This window comes from Pongo pygmaeus, chromosome 16 (genome assembly GCF_028885625.2).
Source record: "Pongo pygmaeus isolate AG05252 chromosome 16, NHGRI_mPonPyg2-v2.0_pri, whole genome shotgun sequence".
NCBI classification, from domain to species: Eukaryota; Metazoa; Chordata; class Mammalia; order Primates; family Hominidae; genus Pongo; species Pongo pygmaeus.
Window position 1 is genome coordinate 94,764,846 of NC_072389.2, and position 25,831 is coordinate 94,790,676.

General features: G+C 42.5%; 1 protein-coding gene and 1 pseudogene across 8 annotated transcripts in view; one reads left to right on the forward strand and one right to left on the reverse strand.

The window, feature by feature from the left end:
• Window positions 1-25,831, forward strand: part of ABHD2 (abhydrolase domain containing 2, acylglycerol lipase) — a 115,599-nt gene that overhangs the window by 37,102 nt on the left and 52,666 nt on the right. The gene's annotated exons all lie outside the window — the stretch shown is intronic.
• LOC129013725 (high mobility group protein B1-like) lies at window positions 11,394-12,334 on the reverse strand (annotated as a pseudogene).

Below are 25,831 nucleotides of genomic sequence, written 5' to 3' on the forward strand. Positions count from 1 at the left end.
GAAGTGTTAAATAATTAGACTACAGAAAAGCACTAATTCAAATCTCTCTGATAGTGTAATATATGGAGTTATTTTCTGGATCTAAAGAGCACGGGACTCCATATATGAAATGGCCACTCCTTCCATTTTCTTCTCTGCCTCCTTGTTATAAAGCTGTTTCTTTGCAGAGGCAGTACCAATGCAGAGGCTGGGATTAGGAGCTTTGAGATGGACAGTTGGTGTTTTCTCAATCTTGAAGCATCAGGCAAATGCAACTTCACACACTCTCTTCCAGTCAGATTGCCACCCTAGGCCCCTCCTAGGTAAAAAAATTCTGGAGCCAGCACAGCTTATTTATTTATAGCAAGTTAAAGCTGAAAAGAATTTCATTATCTTTGACTTAAATTTCTCTTAATTCCCTCTTGCTCACAGACATTCCACATCAGATTTAGATCCTTTCCTTCTTGGCTGAACACTAAAGCTTTGTCCTTTTCACAGGATAAATTCCTAATTGCCAAGAGCCTTAATTCCATCGACCTGATTTTATCTGTTTTAAGAGTTGTGCAGGCTGGGCATGGGGGCTCACGCCTGTAATCCCAGCACTTTGGGAGGCTGAGGTGGGTGGATCACGAGGTCAAGAGATCAAGACCATCCTGGCCAACATGGTGAAACCCCGTTTCTACTAAAAATACAAAAATTAGGGCTGGGCGCAGTGGCTAACACCTGTAATCCCAGCACTTTGGGAGGCCAAGGCAGGTGGATCACCTGAGGTCAGGAGTTCGAGACCAGCCTGGCCAACATGGTGAAACCCTGTCTCTACTAAAAATACAAAAATTAGCCGGGCATGGTGGCAGGTGCCTGTAATCCCAGCTAATCGGGAGGCTGAGGCAGGAGAATTGCTTGAACCCAGGAGGTGGAGGTTGCAGTGAGCTGAGATCGTGCCATTGCACTCCAGCCTCGGGGACAAGAGTGAGACTTTGTCTCAAAAAAAAAAACACCAATTAGTTGGGCATGGTGGCACATGCCTGTAGTCCCAGCTACTAGGGAGGCTGAGGCAGAAGAATCACTTGAACCTGGGAGGCAGAGGTTGCAGTGAGCCGAGATTGCGCCACTGCACTCCAGCCTGGCAACAGAGGGAGACTCCATGTCAAACAAACAAACAAAAAAAAAGAGTTGTGCAAATATTTCTTTGGATATTTCTGGTAAACTGTTAACAAGTGATTGGCAGAACTGTAGTGTTCTGATGTGCTTATTTTGTAGCCACCAGACCTTCAGATCATATGCACCTGCAAACTTATATTGTTAGAAAATTCCTGAAAAATGGAAGACTCAAAATCATCTTGATTGAGGCTGAGTATTAAGGGCTAGCCTCAATAAGTCAAACTTTTAGGCAATTTCATCTTAAAATTGCTCATGTTTCTGGTGAAATAGCCCAAACCAAAACTGTCAAAGAAAGTTAAACTGCTGACCCTGGGACACTCTTTTATTGCTTGGCTGACCAAACATTCCAGTTTGCTCAGGACTGGGGCATGGGACTGTCAGTGCTAATACCGGGGAATTCCAGGGCAAACAGGGATAAGTTATTCACCCTCTCGACTACTCACTATCTTGGATGTTGCCTGCCTGCCCTGTCTCTGCTGTAGCAGGTCATTTATGCAAGGGGCCAGCCACATCAGGAAGAAAAGTGCCACCATCTTTGAGGTCTCCTATATTGAATCAAGATCACCAAGTCTGAGTCTGCTGCAGAATTCATCCACCTTCTCTAACCTAGATACAGATTGTAGCTGCTTCTTAGAGACTTTATGCCTTCTTATAGGAATTGCCGAAGCCTGAAAGATCTAAAAAAAGGTTCAGGATCCAAAATAGTCAAGACTCCCGTGATTTAGTTCAGATGGAAAAAGGCTCATCCCTCATGTGCCGAGCATTCTTTAAAACAACCAATTCCGGTTTCCAAAAATGTATGACCCTCATACTGCCCTATTCATCATACCTGAGTTTATTCTTCAGGGCCCTACTGTGTCTCCAAAAAAGCAAAGGAAGTATATGCTACAACTGATTCCATCACATGGTATCAAATTCAGTACATGTGGATGGTAAGTGGGCCTTGGCTCCATGTGTAAGGTCCTGTTTTGAGTCACCCCTCTGTGTCACCCCTTCCCAGACTCGATTTCAGAATCCACCTTGGTTCACCATTCATCCTTAACTTTTAGCTTAAACTTCATTTGCTTTACAGGATTTACATGGAATCAGATCTACTTTTATACTCCTTCTCAATGTGTGGTTGACTGAAAATTGCTCCACTATCCGGGAGCAGGAAATGGACCTTGTTTTCTAGAAGGTCTTGAATTTCTAAGGATAGCCAACTTTTATCAGCCTCTCATGTTTTACTGACCCTGTGAATTCAGAGGTTGCCAATTTTGATCTCAACTGTTCTTTTTCTCTGCCTGTTTCTCAGCATGCCCTCCTTCACTATGATAGTACACTTTGTACTACAAAATAATATATACTTTATGGTAAAATAAAATTAAGACAGTAAACTGACTTGGAAAATATATTCTGGAGGGTAAATAAGAATTTTTCCTAAACTCTCAGTGCCAGTGTCATGCAGTGATGTGGAGAGTTAAGAGCTGACGGCTGTTTACACTTTTCTTTGTCTGAGGCAACAGTGAGTGAAGTGACTGGCTTTAGAAGCCCAGTCTTCTTCAGCAGCATCAAGAATACTTCTCTGCAAATGGAGTCTGTTTGGGAGCCTGACCTTTAGGGTCAGAATTTATTAGATGGTGTAATGTTTACTTAAGGAAAGCATTTTCCTGAGTTTATAAGGAAATCTACCCCTCCATGAAATTCTAGAAAGCTATAACTAATACGGAAGGCTGTAGTCCTTGAAGACTTGATTTTATGCATGATTGCATGAGATGCCATTGCTGTTTGCTACCCCATGACTGTCAGTAGTCAGACTGGGAAGTGCCCTCTACCAAGTACCAAGGGCTGGGTACTCCTCAGAGGCCCTCCATCTGCCTGAGGTAGCTGCCTGCAGTGCAGTATCACGGTGAGTCATGGAAATGAGTCAGCCATTGTGGCAGCTTGTGAACCACCCTAACTCTACCTGCTGTCAGTTTCTAATCATAGAGTGAGGGCTGTGGGTCAGTGTGAGTGCATGGCATCAAACCAGATGGCTTAACTTCTGAGGTAGCCATTATAAGAGTCTGTAATCGAAAACATTTGGGAACCCCGCCTGGAGGTCAGTGGTTGATCCAGAACCATCTGTAGCCTCCCAGGAAGGGAGAAATTTGTGAGAAACAGCAGGTTATATGTTTTTCTACCCTTCCACTGAGTACTAATGCCATTGCCATGACCAACCTGACTTTCCTGTGATATGTAGCACCAAATCCTCCTGCCGGCAAGACCCTGAACTGGTGTTTTCAGCCAGATCACAAAAGCTTGAACAGTAATTTCTTACTGATGTAAAGCGAGAAACTCCATAAATGCTTTTTAAAATGTTGAAACCTGCCAAGCCACAGCAATATGGACTTTTCCTTCCTTGGGATTTGAATAAAGGAAGATTCTTCTCAGTGAATATATATGTATATATTTTAAAAATTAGTCAATTAGTAATATTTAGTAACCTGCTCTTCCAGTCTGTTCACCATCTGTACACCATACTCAGCCCCTTCTATATCACACACAATACTTTTTCTCACATTTCCACCTTCTCTGTCTATCAGAATCCTCAGGCCTTCTCAAATCATAGCTTTTCTAGTAGCTCCTGACTTTTACCTGTCTCTGGTCTCATTGGCTCTTACCTAAGGACAGGGATGGAAACAATAACTTTCCACAAATGTATCTCTCGTCACACCTCAAGTGTATTCTGAGAGGCTTAAGGATAGAGACTGTCTTAAAAATTTTCTGTCTTCCCTGTCGTTGCTGCTTCTCATAGAGTCAGTACACACTAACTTTAGTAGAGTCTTTTGGTAGGAACATGTGATTGACAGAGTGAGTAATTCAGGTAAGTGATAAAGGAATTTAGAGAAAGAGGGGATATTCCAGTGGTGGCTTGACTGATGAGGTCTTCCATAATCCTGAAAGATTAGTTGGCTTTGGATAGATGGGACAATAGGAGAGAAGGCACAGACGTTGGTGTGAGCATGAACCAGTAAAATCAATTATTTAAACAAGCACTCGTGGCAGAAAACTGGCTTTGCTGCCCAGGCCAACACTTTTCACCCATCCACCTTTGTCCTTTTGTCCTGTGGGCCTTCCAACCAGTCAGCAGGATAAGAAGGTGGTAGAGGCCTTGCTGCCATTGACACATATCCACGTTGTCAATGCTTTGCCCTGACCACAGCCACTCTATTCTTGTCTCCTAATTCCATGGATCTTCATTTGGCTAGACTTTGATTGTCTCTCTTGTAACTCCCAAAAATGATCTTGGTGCTGCTTGCATCATGTTTGGCCCTGCCACCCAGTCTGCCCTTTGCTCACTGTGCCCTTTGATTTTATTTGCTAATAGGCTTTGGGCCCCATCACTGGTCTGGTCTCTATAGTTGCTTCCTGGCCAGCTCCTCGCCAGGTCCCTATGCCACGATCTGGTGAGCTGAGAGCTGTTTGATTGTAGCAGAGAGCCCTGGGGTCTGTGGGGGGAGGAAAAGGAGATCAGATCACGAGGAGTCTCAAATTCCCAGAGAGGAAGAGTTTGGGCTTGATCCTGTGAGCACTGGTGGTAGGTGGTAGGAAAGGGAAGGATGGGACAAATTCCAGAGGTCTTCTAAGGTGGAATCAGTGGTATTGGTGGATAATGGAATGGCCTTGGGCATCAGAGGAAAGGGCTGAATCACAGATTATGATGAGGTTACTGAGCAGTTGAGAGGATAGAATCATTGACAGAAATAGGGAAGTTGAATGGGGAAGCTGCTTTCTCAAGGAAAGTTGTTTAGTTTGGGGCTTGTCCACAGGATGTGCACAGGGGTACGTGCAACTGTGGCATTAGAACTTAGGTGGGAGCTCAAGACCAGGTGTGTAGATTCCAAATCAGCTGCAGGTAGGGGAGGTTGTGGGGGTGCGCAGAGAGAGACACTAAGGACTGATGGCTGAGGCAGGCCATGGCTAGGGTGGAAGAGCCAGAGACAGGCAGTAAGAAAGGTAGGGGGAGAACCAGCAGCCTCCAGTGTCATGGCAGCCAGAGAAGGAGAACATTGAAGAGGGGGTCAGAAACTCAGGAAGAATGAGGGCTGACCAAAGGCCACCTACCTTGGCCAGAAAGGATCAGGGATTTTTGAGAATGTGTTTTCAGGAGTGAGGTGAATAAACAGGTCAGCACAATAGCAACCAAAGAAGCGAGTCAGGAAACAAACGCCAGAGAAGGAAGGAGAAAAAATGGAAACTGGAGGAGAAAGCCAAATTGATTGAAGGTTTTTCCCCTAAGATTGAGAGGGTAAATCCAGGAGCCCAAGTGAGAGGGTGAAGTTAGCGAGCTATTGCCCCTGGGGAATCCAGAGCCCAGGTCAGCAGTGAGACCCACCTGGGCTCAGATGCCAGCCCTGCCCCCTGCTGGCCAGTGGCTTCACCTTGCCGAGCTTCTATTTCCTCATTTGTAAGATGGGTATAATAGCACTTATTTCGTAGGTTCAGTATGCTGATAAAAAAATTTAAAAAAAAGAACAGCATGTAAGATGATTTATAGGATACTTGGCATGTATAAGAGTTCAGTAAATATAGCTGCTATTATTGTAGCTATTTTTATTTTAATATTATCAGCTAGATCAGTTGTACAAATAGCAAAAGACATAATGTACACAAAGGTCACAGAAGCACACCTGAATGTCAGTAGGATATCAGTGGATAAGTAGGCAAAAGATATGCCTAGATAAATTCCACATGAGGAAATACATGTAATAAGCACCACATAATGTTAAGACTTGGTAACAATGAAGCCTTAAAATATGAAATATTATTTGATACTCAGGAAAATATGGCAATATTGTCAAAATTATATTAAGTTGGACGTCGTATTAGTCAAAGTAAACTACTTTATACGGTGGTAACTAATTACCTCTAAACCTGCGCATCTTAAAGCCACAGACGTTATTTCTCACTCATGCTACGTGTTTATTTCAATGGGCAGGAGGGCTCTGCTGATTGTCATCCCACCAGGACCCCAGCTGATGGAGGTGACATCTCAACACCTGCTTCCGTGGTCACCACTGAGCCAGGAAGAGCGATGTCACACCTCACACACTGGCTCTTACAGGCTGCTACTGGAAGTGGCACTTGGTCATTTCCTTTCCCATTTCATTGGTTTGGGTGTCCAAGGGAGATAATACAGTCATGGGTTCTTAGTTTCTGGTTGGGCTGGTAAAGCCCCTTCCTCATCCCTCTTTTTCGCTTATCACTAGAGACAGAAACTACAGACCATGGCTTCAGGCTGCTAAAAGCCTAAAACAAAAGAAACAGAACAGTAACAACAAAATAAGGCAGGTTGGACAAGCTTGAGAGCTTGTCCAGCCCGTAGCCCACAGGCTGCATGTGGCCCGGGACAGCTTTGATTGCAGCCCAACACAAATTCGTAAACTTTCTTAAAATATTATGAGATTTTTTGTGTGATTTTCTTTTTCTTTTAGTCCATCAGCCGTCATTAGTGTTAGTGTATTTTACGTGTGGCCCAAGACAACTCTTCTTCCAACGTGGCCCAGGGAAGCCAAAAGATTAGACACCCCTGGTTTAAAGCAAGGCTCATGCCCATGCCTAACTTGAGAAGCAGCACACACTCACCTGTGTGCAGAGAAGAGGAGAATAATCATGGCCACAGGCAGCAGCCTGTGTCACGTGGACCTCCTTCCTTCTGTCCTTCACTCCATCTCTCCTTCAGTGCCTCTGCTTCACTGCGGGACGTCATCAGCTTTCACTTGGAAGAATGCAATAGCTTTCCCTCCATTCTCTACCCTTTCTAATTGATCTTGCAGGCCACCAAATTATCTTCCTAAAGCACAAATTGATCATACCATGCCTCTGCTTTAAACCAAGTGGCTCCTCAGTGTCTGTAGGGTGAGGTCCAGCATCAGCCCTCGCTCCTCCTTCTACACATTCCTTGTGTTCTAGACACATCAGATCTCTCCACCTTTTCTCATACTGCATGTTCTGTCTTGCCTATGTCTTACACTTGCAATGCCTTCTATCTGGAATCCCTTCATACCTCTACACAGCCTCTTTATTTGAGAGAACATAATCACCTTCTCTCTGATGAATGCTTCCTGGACATTTGTGTTTCTCTTTTCTGTTGTCTGATAGCATCTGGTGTGGCCTTGGGATCTAGGACCCAGCAGAGAGGTGAAGGGGCAGGATGGGAAGCCCTTCCAGAGGGGAACAGGCACAGGGGCTCCTCAGTGGTGTGTCCAAGAAAAAGCAAAACTGGTTTCTGACTATTGAGAGACTCACAGGTCCCCTAGAGTCTGGAGACAAATTGGTGATTAGCACATAGAAAACTAAGCTGATGAGGAAATGATAAAAGTGATAACTTGAAGGAAAATAAAAAATTTCACAAAAAAGAATACAACATATGACTTCTTTGTGGCTAATATTTCCATAATTATAATTTTATAAACACTGAAAATTAATTTAACCGTAAGTGTTGCTGTAACAGTGTTGAAAAGAATGGGGGAGGAGAAAATGTATGTCTTAGGGGAGATGTAAGAGAGCTAGCACCTTCCAGGGTAGGAAGTTCAATAGGTGCTATTGAAAACTGAAATTGAAGAACCGGCATAAGCAGGATAAGCATGGCATTAAGAAATAAAGGCAAGTGTGGGGTGGTAGGGACAACTAAAGGAGTTAAGAATAGTCATCTCTCAGGGGCAGGAGTCAGGAGACAGATGAGGCATCCTGTTGGACTTTTTAAACAGAAGTTGAAAAACGCAAAAAAAAATTCAAGAAATGTGAAAACAAAATATATAAAGATATTTTGCTGGCATTGTTTATTATAGTAAAAATTGGGAATAGCAGCATCCAACAATGGAGGCAGCAGCAATATAATGCAGGGGAAAGAAAGAGCTGTCAGGTCAGACACACACAGAGTTCAAATGCAGGGTCTGCTGTGCAGTAGACTGTTGGACACTCAGTTTCTGTCTGTAAAGGGGGTCCTAATAATAAGAATCACTGTAAGGGACAAATTGAATTATGTAACATGCCCACAGAAGGGGCTAAATAAATGTTTGCTCCCTCCCTTAACTATAGCTAATAAACAGGATAGAATTTTATGCAGACATTCAGAACTTAGCATACTAATTATCTATAAAAATAGAGAATAAGTGAAAAAAGCAGAAGACAATTATATATCTCTATCTGAGCACCATTGTTGTAACTATGTAAATACTCTGCTTTCAGATAGATACAGATGAAAGGGAAACAAAAATGAGAATATTTTTGTAAGGCTTGTGAGGATGTGGGTGATTTTTAAGCTTCTAATTTCTTATAGCTATTTCAAACTGATATGACATTAAGAGGACTCTGAATATGCATTTCATCCTTCATAGTTTTGAAAGCCGTTATTTTGTTCATTCCTAATAATAAGTATAAGCAGTGACACCAGCACCATCCTTTGTATTTGTCCTTTATATGTAAAGAGAGATGGACTTTGCTTTAGTAGGACTTTCTAGAACATGCTTATCTGCATGGTTTTGTGGCGCTGTCTCACTTTGTGGACAAGATGAAGGTCTGGTGCCTAAGCTGGTTTTTCTCAAGGATGGAGTTGTTGACCATCTGAGAAAATGTTTTCCTTTGCCCACATGCCGTAGGGGAGGGCTGCCATTTCAACAGGGCTAACCCACAGCCATCAACAGTGGCTTCTATCAGCTTTTTATAACTGTGTTCCTCTGACGGAAAGCTCCAGGGCAGCTGTATCATTTCCTTCCTCTTATATTTGTGCTCAAGGCTCACCCCGCTCAAGAAGCCTGGCTGCGTTTCCCAGAAGTTCTTTCATCAGCCAATAGAACCTATGACCTTGTACCCTCCTTCGTGTTGCCCTTGCTGTCGGTAGGCTCTTGTTTATCCTTCCATCTTTTCTTTGTGAAATATCACTCAGAGATTTGTCCATAGGAGTGCTGAAAGAGCTTCCTCCATTTATGTCTTGACTGCTTCGTATTCCATAAAAAAAAGGTTTGTTTAATCAGTCTCCTAGATAGAGGTTTCCTTTATTTGTAATCTTTTGCTTTCACAATGTTGCATTGAATGCTTCTGTATTTTCATCAAGATGCACACCTGTCAGTGTAGGATAAACTCCTAGAGGTGGAACTGCTGGGTCAAAGGGGATGTGCATGGAAAATTTTGTTAGCTGTTGCCCTCAAGCCTCTCCACACCAGCACTGTGAGCACATTTCCCCAAAACCTTGCCAACATCAGGAGTTCTACTTTTTGATATTTGCCAATCTGGTAGGTGAAAAATGTTTTCTCACTGTGGTTTTAATTAGTCTTTCTTTGATTAAAGAGACTGTGTATCTTTTCATATTTTAGAACTCTTTTTATTTCCTTTTCTGTTCACTGCCTGTTTGTAGCCTCTGACCATTTTTCTGATGGTCATTGGTCTTTTTCCTAATCATTTGAGGGAGCTCTTTATGTACTAGGGAAATTAGCCCTTTGTGATATGAATTGCAAATATTTGTTCTCAGTTTGTCATTTGTCTTTTGACTTTGCCCATAGTGGTATTTGCCATGCATAATTTTTTTTTTTTTTTTTTTTTTTTTTGAGACAGAGTCTCACTCTGTCACCCAGGCTGGAGTGCAGTGGCGTGATCTCGGCTCACTGCAAGCTCCGCCGCCTGGTTTCACACCATTCTCCTGCCTCAGCCTCCTGAGTAGCTGGGACTACGGGTGCCCGCCACCACGACCGGCTAATTTTTTTTGTATTTTTAGTAGAGATGGGGTTTCACCATGTTAGCCAGGATGGTCTTGATCTCCTGACCTCGTGATCCGCCCACCTCAGCCTCCCAGAGTGCTGGGATTGCAGGCGTGAGCCACGGCGCCCGGCCGCATAATTTTTTTTAATGTTTGCATAATTAAATTTTTCAATTGTTTCTTTTGTGGCTTCTGGGATTTCTGGTTTCCTTAGACAGGTCTTCTTCACTGCAAGATTATTTTTAAAAGCCTAGAATTTCTTCTAGCATATGAATGATTTCATTTTTATTTTGAAATGTTTCATCCTTCCAGAATTTATCCTGGTGTGAGGTGTAGCTCCAACATAATTTTTTTCAAGATGGCTACACTTTGTCCAACACTATTAAACAATCCATCTTTACCCCATTATTCAAATGCCACCTTTTTCACCAGCTAAATTTCCTGCATGTATTTAGGCATATTTCCAGTCTTTTGTGTTCCGTTGATGATCCTGAACATATACCATCAGCAGATTGCAGCTTTGTACTATGTTTTGCTGTGGGCAGTGGGGCGGTGCTCATACCCCAGCACTGCTTGTTTTCATACTTTTCTTGGCTATTATAGCTGGTTCATTTTTCCAAATGAACTTTAGAATGCTTGTCTAATTCCACATATAAAAATCTTATTATTTTTATTGTGTATCTGTTAAGTTTATAGGTAATTTAAGGAAAATTGACATGTTTGTGATGCCAAGTTTTCCAATGCAAGTTCATTTATTCAAGTCTTGAGCCCGGAAGAGCATTATAAAGTTTTCTTATCTCCTTTTCTTGATTGTGAACTCCCTGGGAGCAAAAATGGGTTCAAGTTTTGAGTATGGCTTATTAGTAGTGATCTATATAATTACTGACAAACATAATTTTCATTAAATATTTGTAGAACCTATTTTTTTCCTAACATCATTGCTTGCCATTTTGTGAGTTGTTTTCTGCACATCAAAGAAAGGCAAGATGTAGTACAAATGCTGATGTCAAATGTCAGCATTTTAATCCTTAAAGTCATCTCTTCATTGGTGTGTACTTTATTTATTTATTTTTAATAAAAAATTGTATTTACTTAGAAGCATTCAGAATGTCAACAAAATGGCTGCAACTTTTTCTTTTTTTTTTTTTTTTTTCCAATTACAGAGTGGTATTCACTTAATAGAACAACAGTCATTTCGTATAAGCTGCATCAGAGACAACTGAAGATGAAAAAACTACCATCCCCATATATAACTAATTTGTGCCGTGCACTAACAAGAACCTGCTTTTAATTTCCATGCCAGTTTACAACCCCCATACTGTACTAGGCAAGGTTGGTGGCTATTGAAAATACCACCAGGACAGGGATATCTAAAGACACATTTGGTAGTGTGTTAACTATACAAAAAAAAGACACTGTACAGTTTAAAAACAAATCTTACACAACCTTACATTTCAGTTTTTTTCTTTAAAAGGAGTGAGTTATGTACAGGTTAAATGCTTTATAGACAAGAAAAAAAAACTACGCTAGAACCAACTTATTCATCATCATCTTCTTCATCTTCCTCCTCCTCATTCTTATCCTCTTCATCTTCCTCATCTTCCTCCTCTTCCTTCTTTTTCTTGCTTTTTTCAGCCTTGACAACTCTTTTTTTTGCTGCAGCAGGCTTTCCTTTAGCTCGATATGCAGCAATATCCTTTTATTTTTCCTTCAGCTTCACAGCCTTCTTTTCATAAGGCTGCCTGTCATCTGCAGCAGTGTTATTCCACATCTCTCCCATTTTCTTTGCAACATCATTAGTGGACAGGCCAGGATGTTCTCCTTTGATATTTGGGCGATACACAGAACAGAACAGAACAGAACAGGAAGAAGGCCGAAGGAGGCCTCTTGGATGCATTGGGATCCTTGAACTTTTTTTTTTCTTTTGAGATGGAGTTTCACTCTTGTTGCCCAGGCTGGAGTGCAATGGCATAATCTCAGCTCACTACAACCTCTGCCTCCCAGGTTCAAGCGATTCTTTTGCCTCAGCCTCCCGAGTAGCTGGGATTACAGATGCCCGCCACCATGCCTGGCTTTTTTTTTTTTTTTTTAAGTAGAGACGGAGTTTCACTGTCTTGGCCAGGCTGGTCTCGAACTCCTGACCTTAGGTGATCCACCTGCCTCGGCCTCCCAAAGTGCTGAGATTACAGGCATGAGCCACCACACCCAGCCTGAACGTCTTTTTTGTCTCCCCTTTAGGAGAGATACAGGTTTTCGTTTCTCTTTCATAATGGGCCTTGTCCACCTTTGCCATATCTTCAGATTTTCCTTTCTCTTTAGTAGACATGATCTTCCACCTCTCTGAGCACTTCTTAGAAAACTCTGAGGAGCTGACTGAAGCATCTGGGTGTTTGTTCTTATGTGCCTCCCTACAAGTTTGCACAAAAAATGCATGTGATGGCGTTTTCTCTTTTGCTTCTTAGGGTCTCCTTTGCCCATGTTTAGTGATTTTTCCTCAGCAAGGCACAGAATTGCCCAGTGCCCATCCGGCTCTCATTTGCCCCAGTGCTATCTCTATGGAACTCACTGTACTGCAATGGCTGTGATATCAGGAGCCAGGTGCAGCCTCCTCACTCTCTCCGCTCTATAACATTGCTCTCCAGCCAGAGCAGCTCCTAGTCGATTAGCGTGTTCTTAAAAGAGCATTCTGTGTAGATAATCCAGGGGCTTCACATTTAGGTATTTGAGTTTTCCTCCACTAGGAATAGTGGCAAATATAGTGTGATTTTCCAGCTCTAATCTTCCCTCCCCCATAACCCTGGCACAGATTTTGAGGTAGCCTTGGCCTGGGAAGTAGCCAAAAGGCACTGGGTTGGACAAAGAGCAGACCATTGGCATCTATGTGCATGTCCTCAGGAGAGAGGTGACTAGGCAGATGGGGACAAGACACGGGTGTTCTGTGTTCTGAGGGTCAGCGTACGTCCTGTTTGGTTAGCACAGAGTGAGTCTGGGAACTTTGCACTTAGCACCTTGGCAGCCCAGGTCTGGGAATTGTGGTGCCTTCTCCTAAAGTTAGGTCACTAATCTTTGACTGGCTGTTTGCAGGACCAGTTCTCTCACGGATGGCATTTGTCAAGTGGAACCCTGGAGCTTCTTAATAAACTGCCTCCCTACTTAAAGTATGGTGTCAAAACCAGGTTGAAATGCAACGTGAGGAGAGAGGACTGTGCTTTGGTCTGCATAGGGAGGGGTGTGACCAGTTCCGCGTGCTGTTTGTGAACAGGAAGATAGTGGGATCAGATGCATTTAACATGTGGATATAGTTCTGAGGGGTTTTAACTGGTTTTCTTTGAACTTTAGAAAAGCACATTCATTTTTCCTTAGAGCAAAAAAGTACAGTTTCTTTTTAAGTGGTTTTATTGTAACTCATGGGGCTGTTCTCCTAACATTCATATTTTATAGTTTGCACGATATGCACAAAGGTCACAGATGTGCCAGCCTGGCCCAGTGGCCTCCGTCCTGTATTTAGAAACCAGTTCGGGAACAGAATAGGATTGCTCTTTTGTTTCCTCGGGCCACTTTTGGTCATTTCAGGCAGAAACAGTCTCTGCATTGGAATTTTCCTGTACAGATCCTGCAATTCAGGAATAGAGCATTTAGCAACAACAGTGAAAATGTAATGTGTGACAGCTGTGGAGAAGAATTTGCCTCCAGTGAGGGGAAAATTCTGTGTTCAAAGTGGATTTCTGATGAGCCTATTAATGGGTGTTTGGGAAGCTGAATATGTCGCTGCCATTTTGAGATGAAAGGCCCAAGGTGTTTGTTCCTGAAGCTAATGAGGAAGCCCTTTCCCAGCCTCAGCCTCACCTCCCCAGCAGGACTGGTGAGATGTGCACGCAGGGTCTACTCCACATCTAGCCCTCCTGAAAAGAAGGGCTTCCAGTGGGGGCTGTGTCCTAGTGGAGAAGGGTGAAGCCCAGTGGGATGGGCTCATGAAGGACCTGCTGTTGACCTGCTGGCTTCAGGTCTACCAGGCTAGGGGTAGATAGGCCAGAAAGGAAACCAGAGGTGTCTGTGGTAGGAGCAGCAGGGGCCCTGGCTTCCAGGCCTGTGGAGCAGGGAGGCTCTGGCAGTTCAGTATCTGGAAAAGAACTGACAAAATGTTCTCCTAAACTCTGTCCCTTGCCGGCTTCCTTACCTTCCCTGTGTGCACACACAGGAAGGCCTGGAACTCAGTTTGCAGACTCGTGGAGCTGCCACAAAGCTTCACTCCCAGTGTTTCCCCCACCACTGATGCTTGTCCTTCTGGGTTTATTCTCACCCATGAAAGTAGGGTAAAAATGTGTCCCCAAATCAGACACCTGTCACCTTTCTAGAAGCACTTCCATCCTCTCTTGCTCTCACTGTCATCGCTCTCCTGGATCTTTGGGGAGATATTCAGTATGATTTTATTAACATTCTGGCCTTATCTTAGAGATAATTAAATATGAATATTCAAATTAATTAACCCCCAGATGTATCGTCTGCAGAAAAAAAACTTCTAGCAAGAAGTCAGTTACAGTTGTGAAAAACATGCAAAACGAAAGAAATGGTTTTTTGTCAAAGACACATGAAGACCACTGTAGAGAAGCTCCAACAAATTCAGTTTTCAATTTGAAGAAACATTATTTAATATAGAACATTTTGACAGTTGATCAGACAGGAGAAAATAGACACAAAGCTGTTATTTTAACTTCTGGTTGGGGGAGTTGATGAGTCTTGAGTGTGATAAAGTAAGGAACACTTTGGACTGAATCAGAGACCTGTCCTCTAATCCTAGCTTTTTTTTTTTTTTTTCCTCATCTTTAAATTGGGGAAGACACCATTGCTCAGAATTGTGAAGATTAAGCTAGAAGGCCGGGCAAGATGGCTCCCTTCTATAATTCCAGCACTGTGGGAGGCTGAGGTGGGAGGATTGCTCGAGCCCAGGAGTTCAAGACCAGCCCTGGCAGCATAGCAAGACCCTGTCTCTACAAAAAAAAATTAACTGGGCATGGTGGCATGTGCCTGTGGTCCCAGCTACTCAGGAGGCTGAGATGGGAGGATTGCTTGAGCATGGGAGGTTAAAGCTGCAGTGAGCCGTAATTGTACCACTGCACTCCAGCCTGAATGACAGAGTAAGACCTTGTCTCTAAAAATAAATAAGTAAATAAATAAACTAGAGATATGACTCACCCAGCTCCTGATTCAGAGATTTGGTGCTGAGAAATGTCTCTCCTCTCTGAGATCCTGGTACTCCCCATCATGCACTAAGTGAAATTGGTACTTCTCAGCCTCATGATTGTCTCCCCATAGAATCATCCTATTCTATCCCTCTGACCCCATTGCCCACCGCTCCTGTCTGTGACAGTAGCTGCCTGTGTATTCATCATACATCCTACCTTCAGATTACGAATGCCACCAGGGCGGTCACTGTGTCCGGCTCTAATCTCTGTATGCCTCACAGCGCTCGTATTTGTTGAATTTTATTAAATCAATATATAAGAGCCAAAATAAAATATAGGTAGAGGCAGGTTCGGACCTGATAACATCTTTGGTTTGGCCCCAGGTGCCAGCAGCACACTCCTAGTTGGGCATCCTCCGTCCATGTTGTCACTCTCAAAACAAATCTGTTTGTCAGAGTAAAGGTCACCTTTTTTTCTCAGTGGACAAATATTTTCTTCTGAGTTGAAAAATTTGCTTTTCTTCCCTTGAGTGTGTGCACCCAAGTAAGCAGAGTGGAGGGCCTGTGAAGATGGGCATTCTCTCTGGAAACTGAGGAAACATCCTGAGCCTATGTCTCCTAACAGTCTTGGCACCTAACTAGAATCTGACTGGAGTTTCGGCACGCAGCCAGCAGAGGACATCACCAGCCATTTGAGTGTGCAGTTGTCTGGAGCAGCCACGCAGCAGGTCTCTGTAGACCTGATGGAGAGAGTTTTCTTCTTGGGAGGGCTTCCCAGAATGATGTAACTCCTCTGCATTTTGCCTCAGTGGCTGAAGAGTCCCTTTGGACTTGGGTTTTGCAGAAAGAGAGGGGAGTCTGAGGGCAGAGTGTAAAGTGACACAGCCGGTGTGTAGAGCTGAGCAGCCTGTGTTAGGAACAGTCAGAGCCTGTGGACTTGTGAGGCTTCCACTCAGGTGCTATGTTAGCAGTTCTTTTCCTCAAGCTCTACTGAAAGACCTGTGGTCCTGACATTTTATGGTCACAAGCCCTGGAGAAGATAGCCATTCATTTTGCTGGATGACCTTTTAAATAAACCTCTAGAGTGAGTTCCAGGCAAATACTGGAGGTGGCTGTGTTTGCCCAACAGAATCCAGCAAAAACACTTCTCTGTGCTGGAAATTCCTTCTTGTACCTGATGCTTTGGAATTTAGTCAGGGGATAAATTAAAGATGAATTTCTTCTTTTTTTTTTTAACGTTACAATATAGTTAGCTATTATCTTGATATGCTTTCTAATATATAATGGAGTTACATATGTACATTTAACTTATGCAAATTCAACTCTACAGATTAAGAGAGAGACCCCCCCACACACACACAGACACACACATACACACACCACCTTATTTGTGCTGACCCTTCTGCCAGCTTCTCCATTCAAAGGAGCACAGGCCCCCCTCCGCGTGTGGTCTGGGAGCCTCACGTCACCTCTGCTGGTACCAGGGCCTGTGTGTCTCTCCTGCAAGAGAAAGCACCTTACTGTATCTTCACATTTAAAGATGTGTTTTTGTTTTCCATTTCCTTTGTTTCACAACATGGCCTTAACCTCAAGCCACCAGTGCCATCTGTGCTTATCCACAGCCCCAGCCATCTTCGTGGCACTGAGGGAGAACTGCTTGGGTTCCCCTTGCCCAGAGACAGTGTGTTACTAAGGGATGCTCAGGGCATAACTTTATTATAGTTAATAGTTTAGTTTCACTTTTTTGTTGTTGTTGGACAGAGTCTTACTCTGTCACCCATGCTGGAGTGCAGTGGCCCGATCATAACTCACTGCAGCCTCGACCTCCTGGGCTCAAGTGATCCTCTTAACTCAGCCTCCCAAATAGCTGGGACCACAGGCATGCGCCACCACACCCAGCTAATTAATTAATTAATTAATTTTTTTTGTATAGATGAAGTCTTCCTATGTCACCCAGGCTGGTCTCAAACTCCTGGCCTCAAGCAGTCCTCCCACTTGGCCTCCCAAATTGCTGGGATTACAGGCATGAACCACCACACCCAGCCTGATAGTTTCGCCTTTTAACTGGAGAACCAAGCTGCGGGTGAGATGTGACCCCACTATAAAAACAGAATGGCCAGGCGCTGTGGCTCACACCTGTTAATCCCAGCACTTTGGAAGGCCAAGGTGGGCAGATCTCTTGAGGTCAGGAGTTCAAGACCAGCCTGGCCAACATGGTGAAATCCCATCTCTGCTAAAAATACAAGAATTAGCCAGGCATGGTGGCATGCGCCTGTAACCCCAGCTACCCAGGAGGCTGAGGTGCGAGAATCGCTTGAACCCGGGAGATGGAGGCTGCAGTGAGCAGATCATGCCACTGCACTCCAGCCTGGGCAACTCTGTCTCAAAAAAAAAAAAAAAAAAAAAAAAAAATTTAAACAGGAAGAGGGAGTTACTCCTGAGTGATTCCCATTTGTTGTGACTAGTGTTGTTTAGTACTTGCCTGAGCCCCAGAACTTGGCCTCTTTACCCTTTCTCCTGTTTAGTGCCAGCTTCTGGCTTGGAAGCCCACGTTCACCAGCTCCTCAATAAACAGATTTCTATCAGGAATATCTACCAGGGTTCTCCATGTTGCTGAAAAGCCCCTAGTTCAAGATACCTTTAAAATGGCCAGCATCAGAATATATACGTGCTAATTTGATATATTTTTAAAAGTAGAGATTGGCTGTTGACTACTCCAGATGTGTTTGGTCTCATCACATTGGTTCTAGATAACTAATATTTTTAAAGGATGACTAATAGACTCAGGAGTCTCTGGAATGAAAGCATCTATCTGTCCTCATCATGTCTGTTTTATCATCCAAATAAGCCCTGGACACAGTGGCCAAGGCCCCAGTTGAAGTCTCAACCCTGCTCTCGACTAGCAGTGTGAATGTGGCCAAGCCATGAACTCCCTAGCTTCAGGATCCCTGTGGTAAAGTGGGGTTAACAATATCTGCCCATTTCACAAAATTGTCATTGAAGGCAAATCAGATCATTTAAAAAAGGACTTTGAAAAACTATGAAGTGCTGTATAGATAAATAAAATAGCAGTTTTATTTATTATGCCGTGTTCAAAGAAAAAAGGTAAATAAATTCTTGATGCTAGAGCTACTGAGATTAGTACCTCAAACATCCTTGACTTCCTTTGTTCAAGAGCTTGGGGGAGCATCCTTAATGTTTCTTAAGTTGTGAAGGGAGAGGCCCCTGGTTTCACTCCGGGTGACGTAATGTCTTTGCTGTAGTAAGATTCCAGTGGCATTTGCCTTAGCATGTATCTCGTTCTTGCAGCTAAATTAGAGCATGGTAACTATTTCCTCTCATTCCTTTTTAATCTGTGAAATCATGAGCCTTACTCTTGCCTTGTTAAGGAGGAGAAGCCAGACTACTCAGAGGACCTCCACGGAGCTCCTCAGCAAGTGGCCTGCCCAGCCTTCCCCTCCACAGCCCCTGAGCCGTCACCGCATTTGGGATCTTCTTCTCCACCCAATTCCTTACTTTTCAGCTCATATCATCGCATTTATTGGTCTCAAGTCTCTTGTCTTGGGTTGGGCTGGGAAGGAGGAACATGCAGGAACGGAGTACCAGTCGGATTCTAGCCTCCTGCGTTCCCATTGGATGCAGGAGGGTTTGAACCCGGTGACATTTTGAATATAAATATTTTCATCAGAGTTAGGCTAACATTAAAGAATTTTTCTTTGGGAAAATATTTTCTAAAACAAAGTCTGCTGAGCCAATTCGATTCCGTGATGAGTTTTTTTTTTTAAATACAATACAGTTAAATTTTATCTTCATCAGGGTTGTTTTCCATTTAAATTTACTACAAAGACTGGAGTCATTAATCGTTTTTTGTCCGTGTCATATATTATGACCATAGCTTCTGCTATAGCAAGTTCTCTTGCGGCTGTTAGTTCCACTAAGTCCAATTCTCTAAGTTAAATTTTACAGGTCTAAATGTTTTTATGAAAACTAGATTCTTCTGTCAATTTTTAGACAATCCCAATACTCAATTTACCACATGCAGTTTTAACTATTGCCAGTTTTATTATCAGTTGATTCTTTGAACGAACCATTGGGAGATAAACAGGAGACTGATAGTATATATTTATCAACTAATTCATTTTTTAAAAAAATTGTGGCCAGGTGCAGTGGCTTACGCCTGTAATCCCAGCACTTTGGGAGGCCGAGGCAGGTGGATCACTGGAGGTCAGGAGTTCAAGACCAGCCTGACCAACATGGAGAAACCCCGTCTCTACTAAAAATACAAAATTAGCTGGGCATAGTGGTGCATGCCTGTAATCCCAGCTACTTGGGAGGCTTAGGCAGGAGAATCGCTTGAACCCAGGAGGCGGAGGTTGCAGTGAGCTGAAATCGCGCCGAGCTGAGATTGCGCCATTGCCTTCCAGCCTGGGCAATAAGAGCAAAACTCCGTCTCAAAACAAAAAAAAAAGTGATTAATTTAGATAAAGAAATGAAAATAGAGATAGAGTAGAAGGAAATGGCCTCAAGTCAAAAGGGGATGTTCAAGATCATTAGTCATAAAGGAAATGCACATCAAAACCACCAAGAGATGGCACTTCACACCCACTAGGATAGCTATAGTAATTTCTTTTTAATGGACAATAGCAGCTGTTGGTGAGGATATGGAGAAATTGGGACTCTTGTATGTTCCTGATTGGGAATATAAAATGGTACAGCTGCTGTGGGAAAAAGTTTGGAGGATCCCCAAAAAGTTAAACATAGAATTGCCATATGACCCAGAAATTCCACTCCTGGGACACAACCCAGAGAATTGAAAACAGATGTTCAAACAAAAGCCTGAACATAAATGTTCACAGCAGTGCTTATTCACAATAGCCAAAAAGTGGAAACCATCCAATGTCTTTTTTCTTTTTTTTTTGAGATACGGTCTCACTCTGTCGCCCAGGCTTTAGTGTAGTGGCATGATCTCAGCTCACTGCAACCTCCGCCTCCTGGGTTCAAGCAATTCTCCTGCCTCAGCCTCCCAAGTAGCTGGAATTACAGGCGTGTGCCACCATGCCTGGCTAATTTTGTATTTTTAGTAGAGATGCCGTTTCACCACGTTGACCAGGCTGGTCTCAAACTCCTGACCTCAAGTGATCTGCCTGCCTTAGCCTCCCAAAGTGCTGGGGTTACAGGCGTAAGCCACCACACCGGGCCTACCATTCAATGTCTATAACTGATGAAAAGATAAACAAAATGTGGTATATTCATACAATGAACTATTATTCAGCCATAAAAAGGAATGAATTACTGATAACATGTTGCAGCATGGATGACTCTCAAAACGTTATGCTAAGTGAAAAATCCCAAGACAAAATGTCACATGTTGATGATTCTGTTGTTAAGAAATATACAGAATATGTCAACCTACAGAGACAGAAAGCAGATTAGTGGTTGCCAGGGAATGGGGGACAGAGAAAATGGGAAGTGACTGCTTCATGCATACAGGCTTTCCTTTTGCAGTGATGAAATACCCTGGAATTAGACAGAGGTGATGGGTGCCCAATATTTTGAATGTATTAAATGCCACTGAATTGTAGACTTTAAAATGTTATATGTATTTTACCTCAAAAAAGTCGTGGGGACAAAGTGATGAATTCAAAATGTGCTACTGTGCTTTAAGACCAGTAAAGATCATTGACCAGGATTCTTAGAAACTCTACTTTCCTAGATGTCTCCTTGAAAAAATAACTCCAGTAGGCCGCGCACAGTGGCTCACACCTGTAATCCCAGCACTTTGGGAGGCCAAGGCAGGCAGATCACTTGAGGTCATGAGTTTGAGACCAGCCTGGCCAACATGGTGAAACCCCATCTCTACTAAAAATATGAAATTAGCCAGGCGTGGTGGCAGATGCCTGTAATCCCAGCTACTCCGGAGGCTGAGGCAGGAGAATCACTTGAACCCAGGAGGTGAAGGTTGCAGTGAGCCAAGATGGTGCCGTTGCACTCCAGCCTGGGCTACAGAGTGAGACTCCATTGCAAAAACAAAACAAAACAAAAAAAACACTTCAGTCCTTTTGTGTGCTCAGATTTGCTTTTAGAAAATGGATGCATGGGGAGAAGAAAACAACACTTAAGGAGATTACCTGTTTCTCCTGTTTCTTACGTACATTGTGTTGCAGGTAAAGCAGATGCTCAAATAAATACATTTGAGAAGTATGTGAAATGCTAAGAGTTGGGGACGGGGGCAGAAAGATGAGCATTCAGAAGAGCTAGATGGAAACATGATGGTTTAATGTGGGCCGTGGGGTATCAGGGCAGTAAAGAAGCCTCTTGAATCAAAGACAAGCCCAGCTCAAAACCTTTCGGGGGACGTCTGTCCCCTTTTGGCTGCCTAGCATTCATTCTTCCTTTCTAAGGGCATACAAATTTCCCCTTGGGGAAGTTCTTCTCTCCCACTGCATGCAGGTAATAAATCAAAGTGTGTCGCCCACCCACTCTGAAATTGAAGGCATCCCTTCTAGTTGCCATACTCCTGGGACATTGACTTTTGAGTGGGGTCGGGGGACACTGGTACTGATAGTGTAAAAAGCACATCCCTGGAACAGCCCCCTGGTTTCTTTCTTGGATCCTGCCCTCATTTCAAGCCTGGTTCTCCAGCCTCTTTTCCATTTAGTAGGCACCCCAGTGTCCTTCTGTGTACTCCTTTTTTTAAGTTAGAGTTGGGTTTTGTTGCTTTATGCAATGCATCCTATTTGATAGAAACTTCAAATGCTGAGGAGTAGCTGCTGATGGGCATTTGGTTCACTGGAAAGGACTTGCTGCAACTTGCTGAGATGTGAGGACTCCATCTCAGACAACATATCCTAAACATCTATTGTGTGCCAAGTCCTGTGCTCATTTGGTAGAGAAGTACAAGGGAGAATCAAAGGAAATAACAGTGAAGTCTGAGTTTATTCACTAGCTATAAAACAGTTTGATTTACAGCCAAGGGACTTAGGTACCATAAGGAAGAATTGGTCACCCACTGATTTAAGGCAAAGATGGGCATCAGTCAACTTTATTTTTTCAACTCTCTTTTTAAAACACCAGCTGTCCTTGCCTATGTGAGCTTCATCTGCTCAAAGATGTGTGTGTGTGTGTGTGTGTACATGTGTATATGGGGGGTGGGAGGGAGGTCCAGACCCTTGTGGTCTTTCCCACTGAGCAATTCTGTTAGTAAGCCAGATGTCGATTATAAATAGGCTCAGAAGATAAGGACAGGCTGGCCTCTATATTTTGTTGTGGCCCAGCTTGTTAGTAACAAACATTTGTTAACCGCTGGCCACAGCACAAGACTGGCCACAATACCATATGGATTAGTAAAGAAGTAGAAGAGACTGTTCCTACTTTCAGGGAGTTAAGGGTAAAACATGCCCAGAGGCTTCAACTCAAGAATAGCTTTAAAAAATACAGACAGAAAGACATGCAAATTAGTGTAGTAAAAATGGACTATTCTGTAAAACCTGAAGAAAGCAATGAAATTTTACTATAGGATTTAATGGAGAGATATACCATGTTTTTGGATGGGACACATCAGTATTGCAAAGGTGTCAATTATCTCCTAGGTAATATATATTTGGCGTGTTTCCAATCAAAAATCTAAAATTTTTATGGAACTAAAGCTAATCCTATAATTCATCTGGAAAATAAAATGCTGAAATCTGCCAAGAAAATTTTGAAAAATAACAAAGGCAGCCTGTGCTATCAACTATCAAAGTATCTCATAAAGCTATATTAATTAAAGCAGTGTCATACTGGCATATGCATAGACAAATAGATCAGTGAGCTAGAATACAAAGTATAAAACCAAACCTAAATATTTAATTGAGAACTTGGTGTATATTAAAGATGTCAACTGAAAGTAGGGAAAGGATAGGCCATTTATTGTGCAAGGACAATTAACTAGTCTGTCAGAAAAAAAATGAATTATATCTTCCCTTCACATCATTTTATAAAAGTAAGTGGATTTAAGGTTAATACATTTTTTAAAACTATAGAAGTAATAGAAGGAAACATTGGGAATTATGTTTATAATTGGGTATTGCAATAACTCTTTTTAAAACAAAATGCAAAGCACAAAGGTTTTAACAAAACACAACAAAATCTATTGTATATTTTAACTTTATCTTGTAATATAATCATAAAAGATACTTTTAACTATAAAAGATATTTTTAACCATAAAAGATTAAAAACTAGGGCCAGGCACAGTGGCTCACCCCTGTAATCCCAGCACTTGGGGAGGCTGAGAGGCTGAGGTGGACTGATCACCTGAGGTCAGGAGTTCAAGACCAGCCTGGCCAACATGGTAAAACCCCATCTCTACTAAGAATACAAAAATCAGCCGGGTGTGATGGCGTGCGTGCCTGTAATCCGAGCTTCTAGGGAGGCTGAGGCAAGAGAATCAGTTGGACCCAGGAGGCAGAGGTAGCAGTGAGCCAAGATCGCTCCACTGCACTCCAGCCTCAGTGACAGAGCGAGACTCCATCTCAAAGAAAAAAAAAAAAAACTACATAAAATAAAGTCAAAATATACAATAGATTGGGAGAAAACATTTGTAACATATAATAGATAATGGCTTAATGTAGGGATAATAAAACAATACTTATAAATCAATAGAAAAATATAATAGAAAAATAGACAAAGGATATCAACAGACAGTTTACAGAAGAGAAATACAAATGACTAGTAAACATGAATCAGGGAAATGCAAATTCAAACAAGCAACTTTTTTTCAACCATAGATTGGATCAACCTTAAACACAAGTTGAAACAAGATACCCATTTTTTTGCCCATCAAAGTGGCCAGAATGTAAAAGATTAATAATGCCAATTATTAATGAGGGTGAGGAAGACAGGTACTTTCATTCATTATTGGTGGGAATGTAAATGGACCCATCTTTTTTAGAAGGCAACTTGGCAGTATCTACAAAATGTAAAACGCACCTACCTCTCAGTTCCATCACAGTGCCTTCTGTATGCCCTCTCATCAGGCTTACAAGGAGGAGAGCGCAAAAGCAGCCATATCTCCTAAGGGCCAGGCCTAAATTGGCATGGCAGTCCTTCTGCCACCTTCTGTAAGCCCAGACAAGCCACAGGCCAGTCCAGATCACAAGGAGGGAATCTAGCTCCTGGCAGAAGAATGGAATAAGTGGAATTATTGGCCGCTACATTTTCGAACTACCACATAGATAGAAAAAGCATATTCCTTCGTGTACCATTTTAGCAGCATTTCTTCAGTATTTATATGTTTATATAAGTTTCAAAATATTCTATTGTTTTAGTCCATATTTCCTTCCTGACCTAAACCATGTGACTGGGCACCTATTCAGTTTTTTGTTTTTAAATTTTTTTTCTTGTGGTCTGTGGATAAGTTATATAAACAAACAACTACACATTGAACCCCACCATAGTAAATGCAGTCTAAAAATTCAATTTTGTAAACCCTGGTGTTGTATTATTATGAACTTAATTAAAAACAGTGTTTTATCAGTAGGTATTGTCATAAAATTAAATCTTGTGAGACTTCCACTGTGTATAATTGATCTTACATTGAACTGAGAAAGTCCCAAGTGATTCTGAGGCAATTGATCCCTAACACACACACACACACACACACACACACACACACACACATATACACACTGAGAATTACTGCACCCCACTCTGAGAATGGGGTTAGGTAGGCTGGAAAGAGGACAGTCACCAAACGCCAATCATGTAATAGCTGAAATCACATTATTATGGCACATATTATTTTTAAATATATTTTTGTATATTTTAAAAACATATATTTGTCCTTTTAGATTTACTAAGTGTCTCTATATTCTGTTCATTGAAGCAAATCTCCCCTAGGTGTGTAATGTACGTCCAGTGCTCTGGGGATAGAGCTAGAGGTGAATGAGCAGCAGGAGGGGTTTGCTTGAAAACAGCATCTAAAGTAATCAAGTCACCTGGATGCTAGGACAGAGCTGTGCATGGAGAAGGGGCAACCCCCCAGCAACCTGATTGGAAGTGAGTCTTGAAAGACAAGTAATAGCTGGCCCAAAGAAATGCTGGGTGTGAAAGAGCATTCCAGTCAAAGGAGACAGCTTGAGCAAAGACTCCTCAGATAAAAGTAGTTCAACACCATGTGTACCTGTTCTGGCTGGAGTTGGGCCTGGTAGTTTGAGCTTAGGCAAAAAGTTAAGCGAGTACCAGGGTGTAGCCAGCCTCCTAGGCCAAGTGAGGACGCACGCAGTGGAGGGTGGGGGCCAGGCTTGTGTGTTGAGATCATCCCTCCATTGGCGGGTGGATGATGGAGTAGGTGAGAGCAAGACTAGAGGCTTGGAGGCCGCTTGTGGGGCTGCTGCCAAGATTCTGAGGAGGTGACCTGACTCTAAACTGGGAATGTGGCATCAGGACAGTCACATGTGTCATCATTAAGTGTGAAATCTGTGACTAGCCAAAAAGAAATTTTACTTCATTCTTTTGTTCTATTTTCTGAGATTATATTCTAAACATGATCAGAAGGTAGGCATATGAAATGTACTCATTCTTCTGATATTTTTAAGCTCAGCATATTTCCACTTTTAATTTATAAACAAAATTTTCTTTAAACTTTCCTCCAAGAGTGATCAAAAGCTTAATTTCTTGGATAGTCCTCTCCCTCTATGCAAAACTTATTATCTAACTTGGTAGTCTGAAATCCTTTATAAGTTCTGTATCCAGATCTTGTGTAGTGTTTGGTTGTCCAACTGACGTTTTTATAAGCTTACTTTTTGTTGCTGTC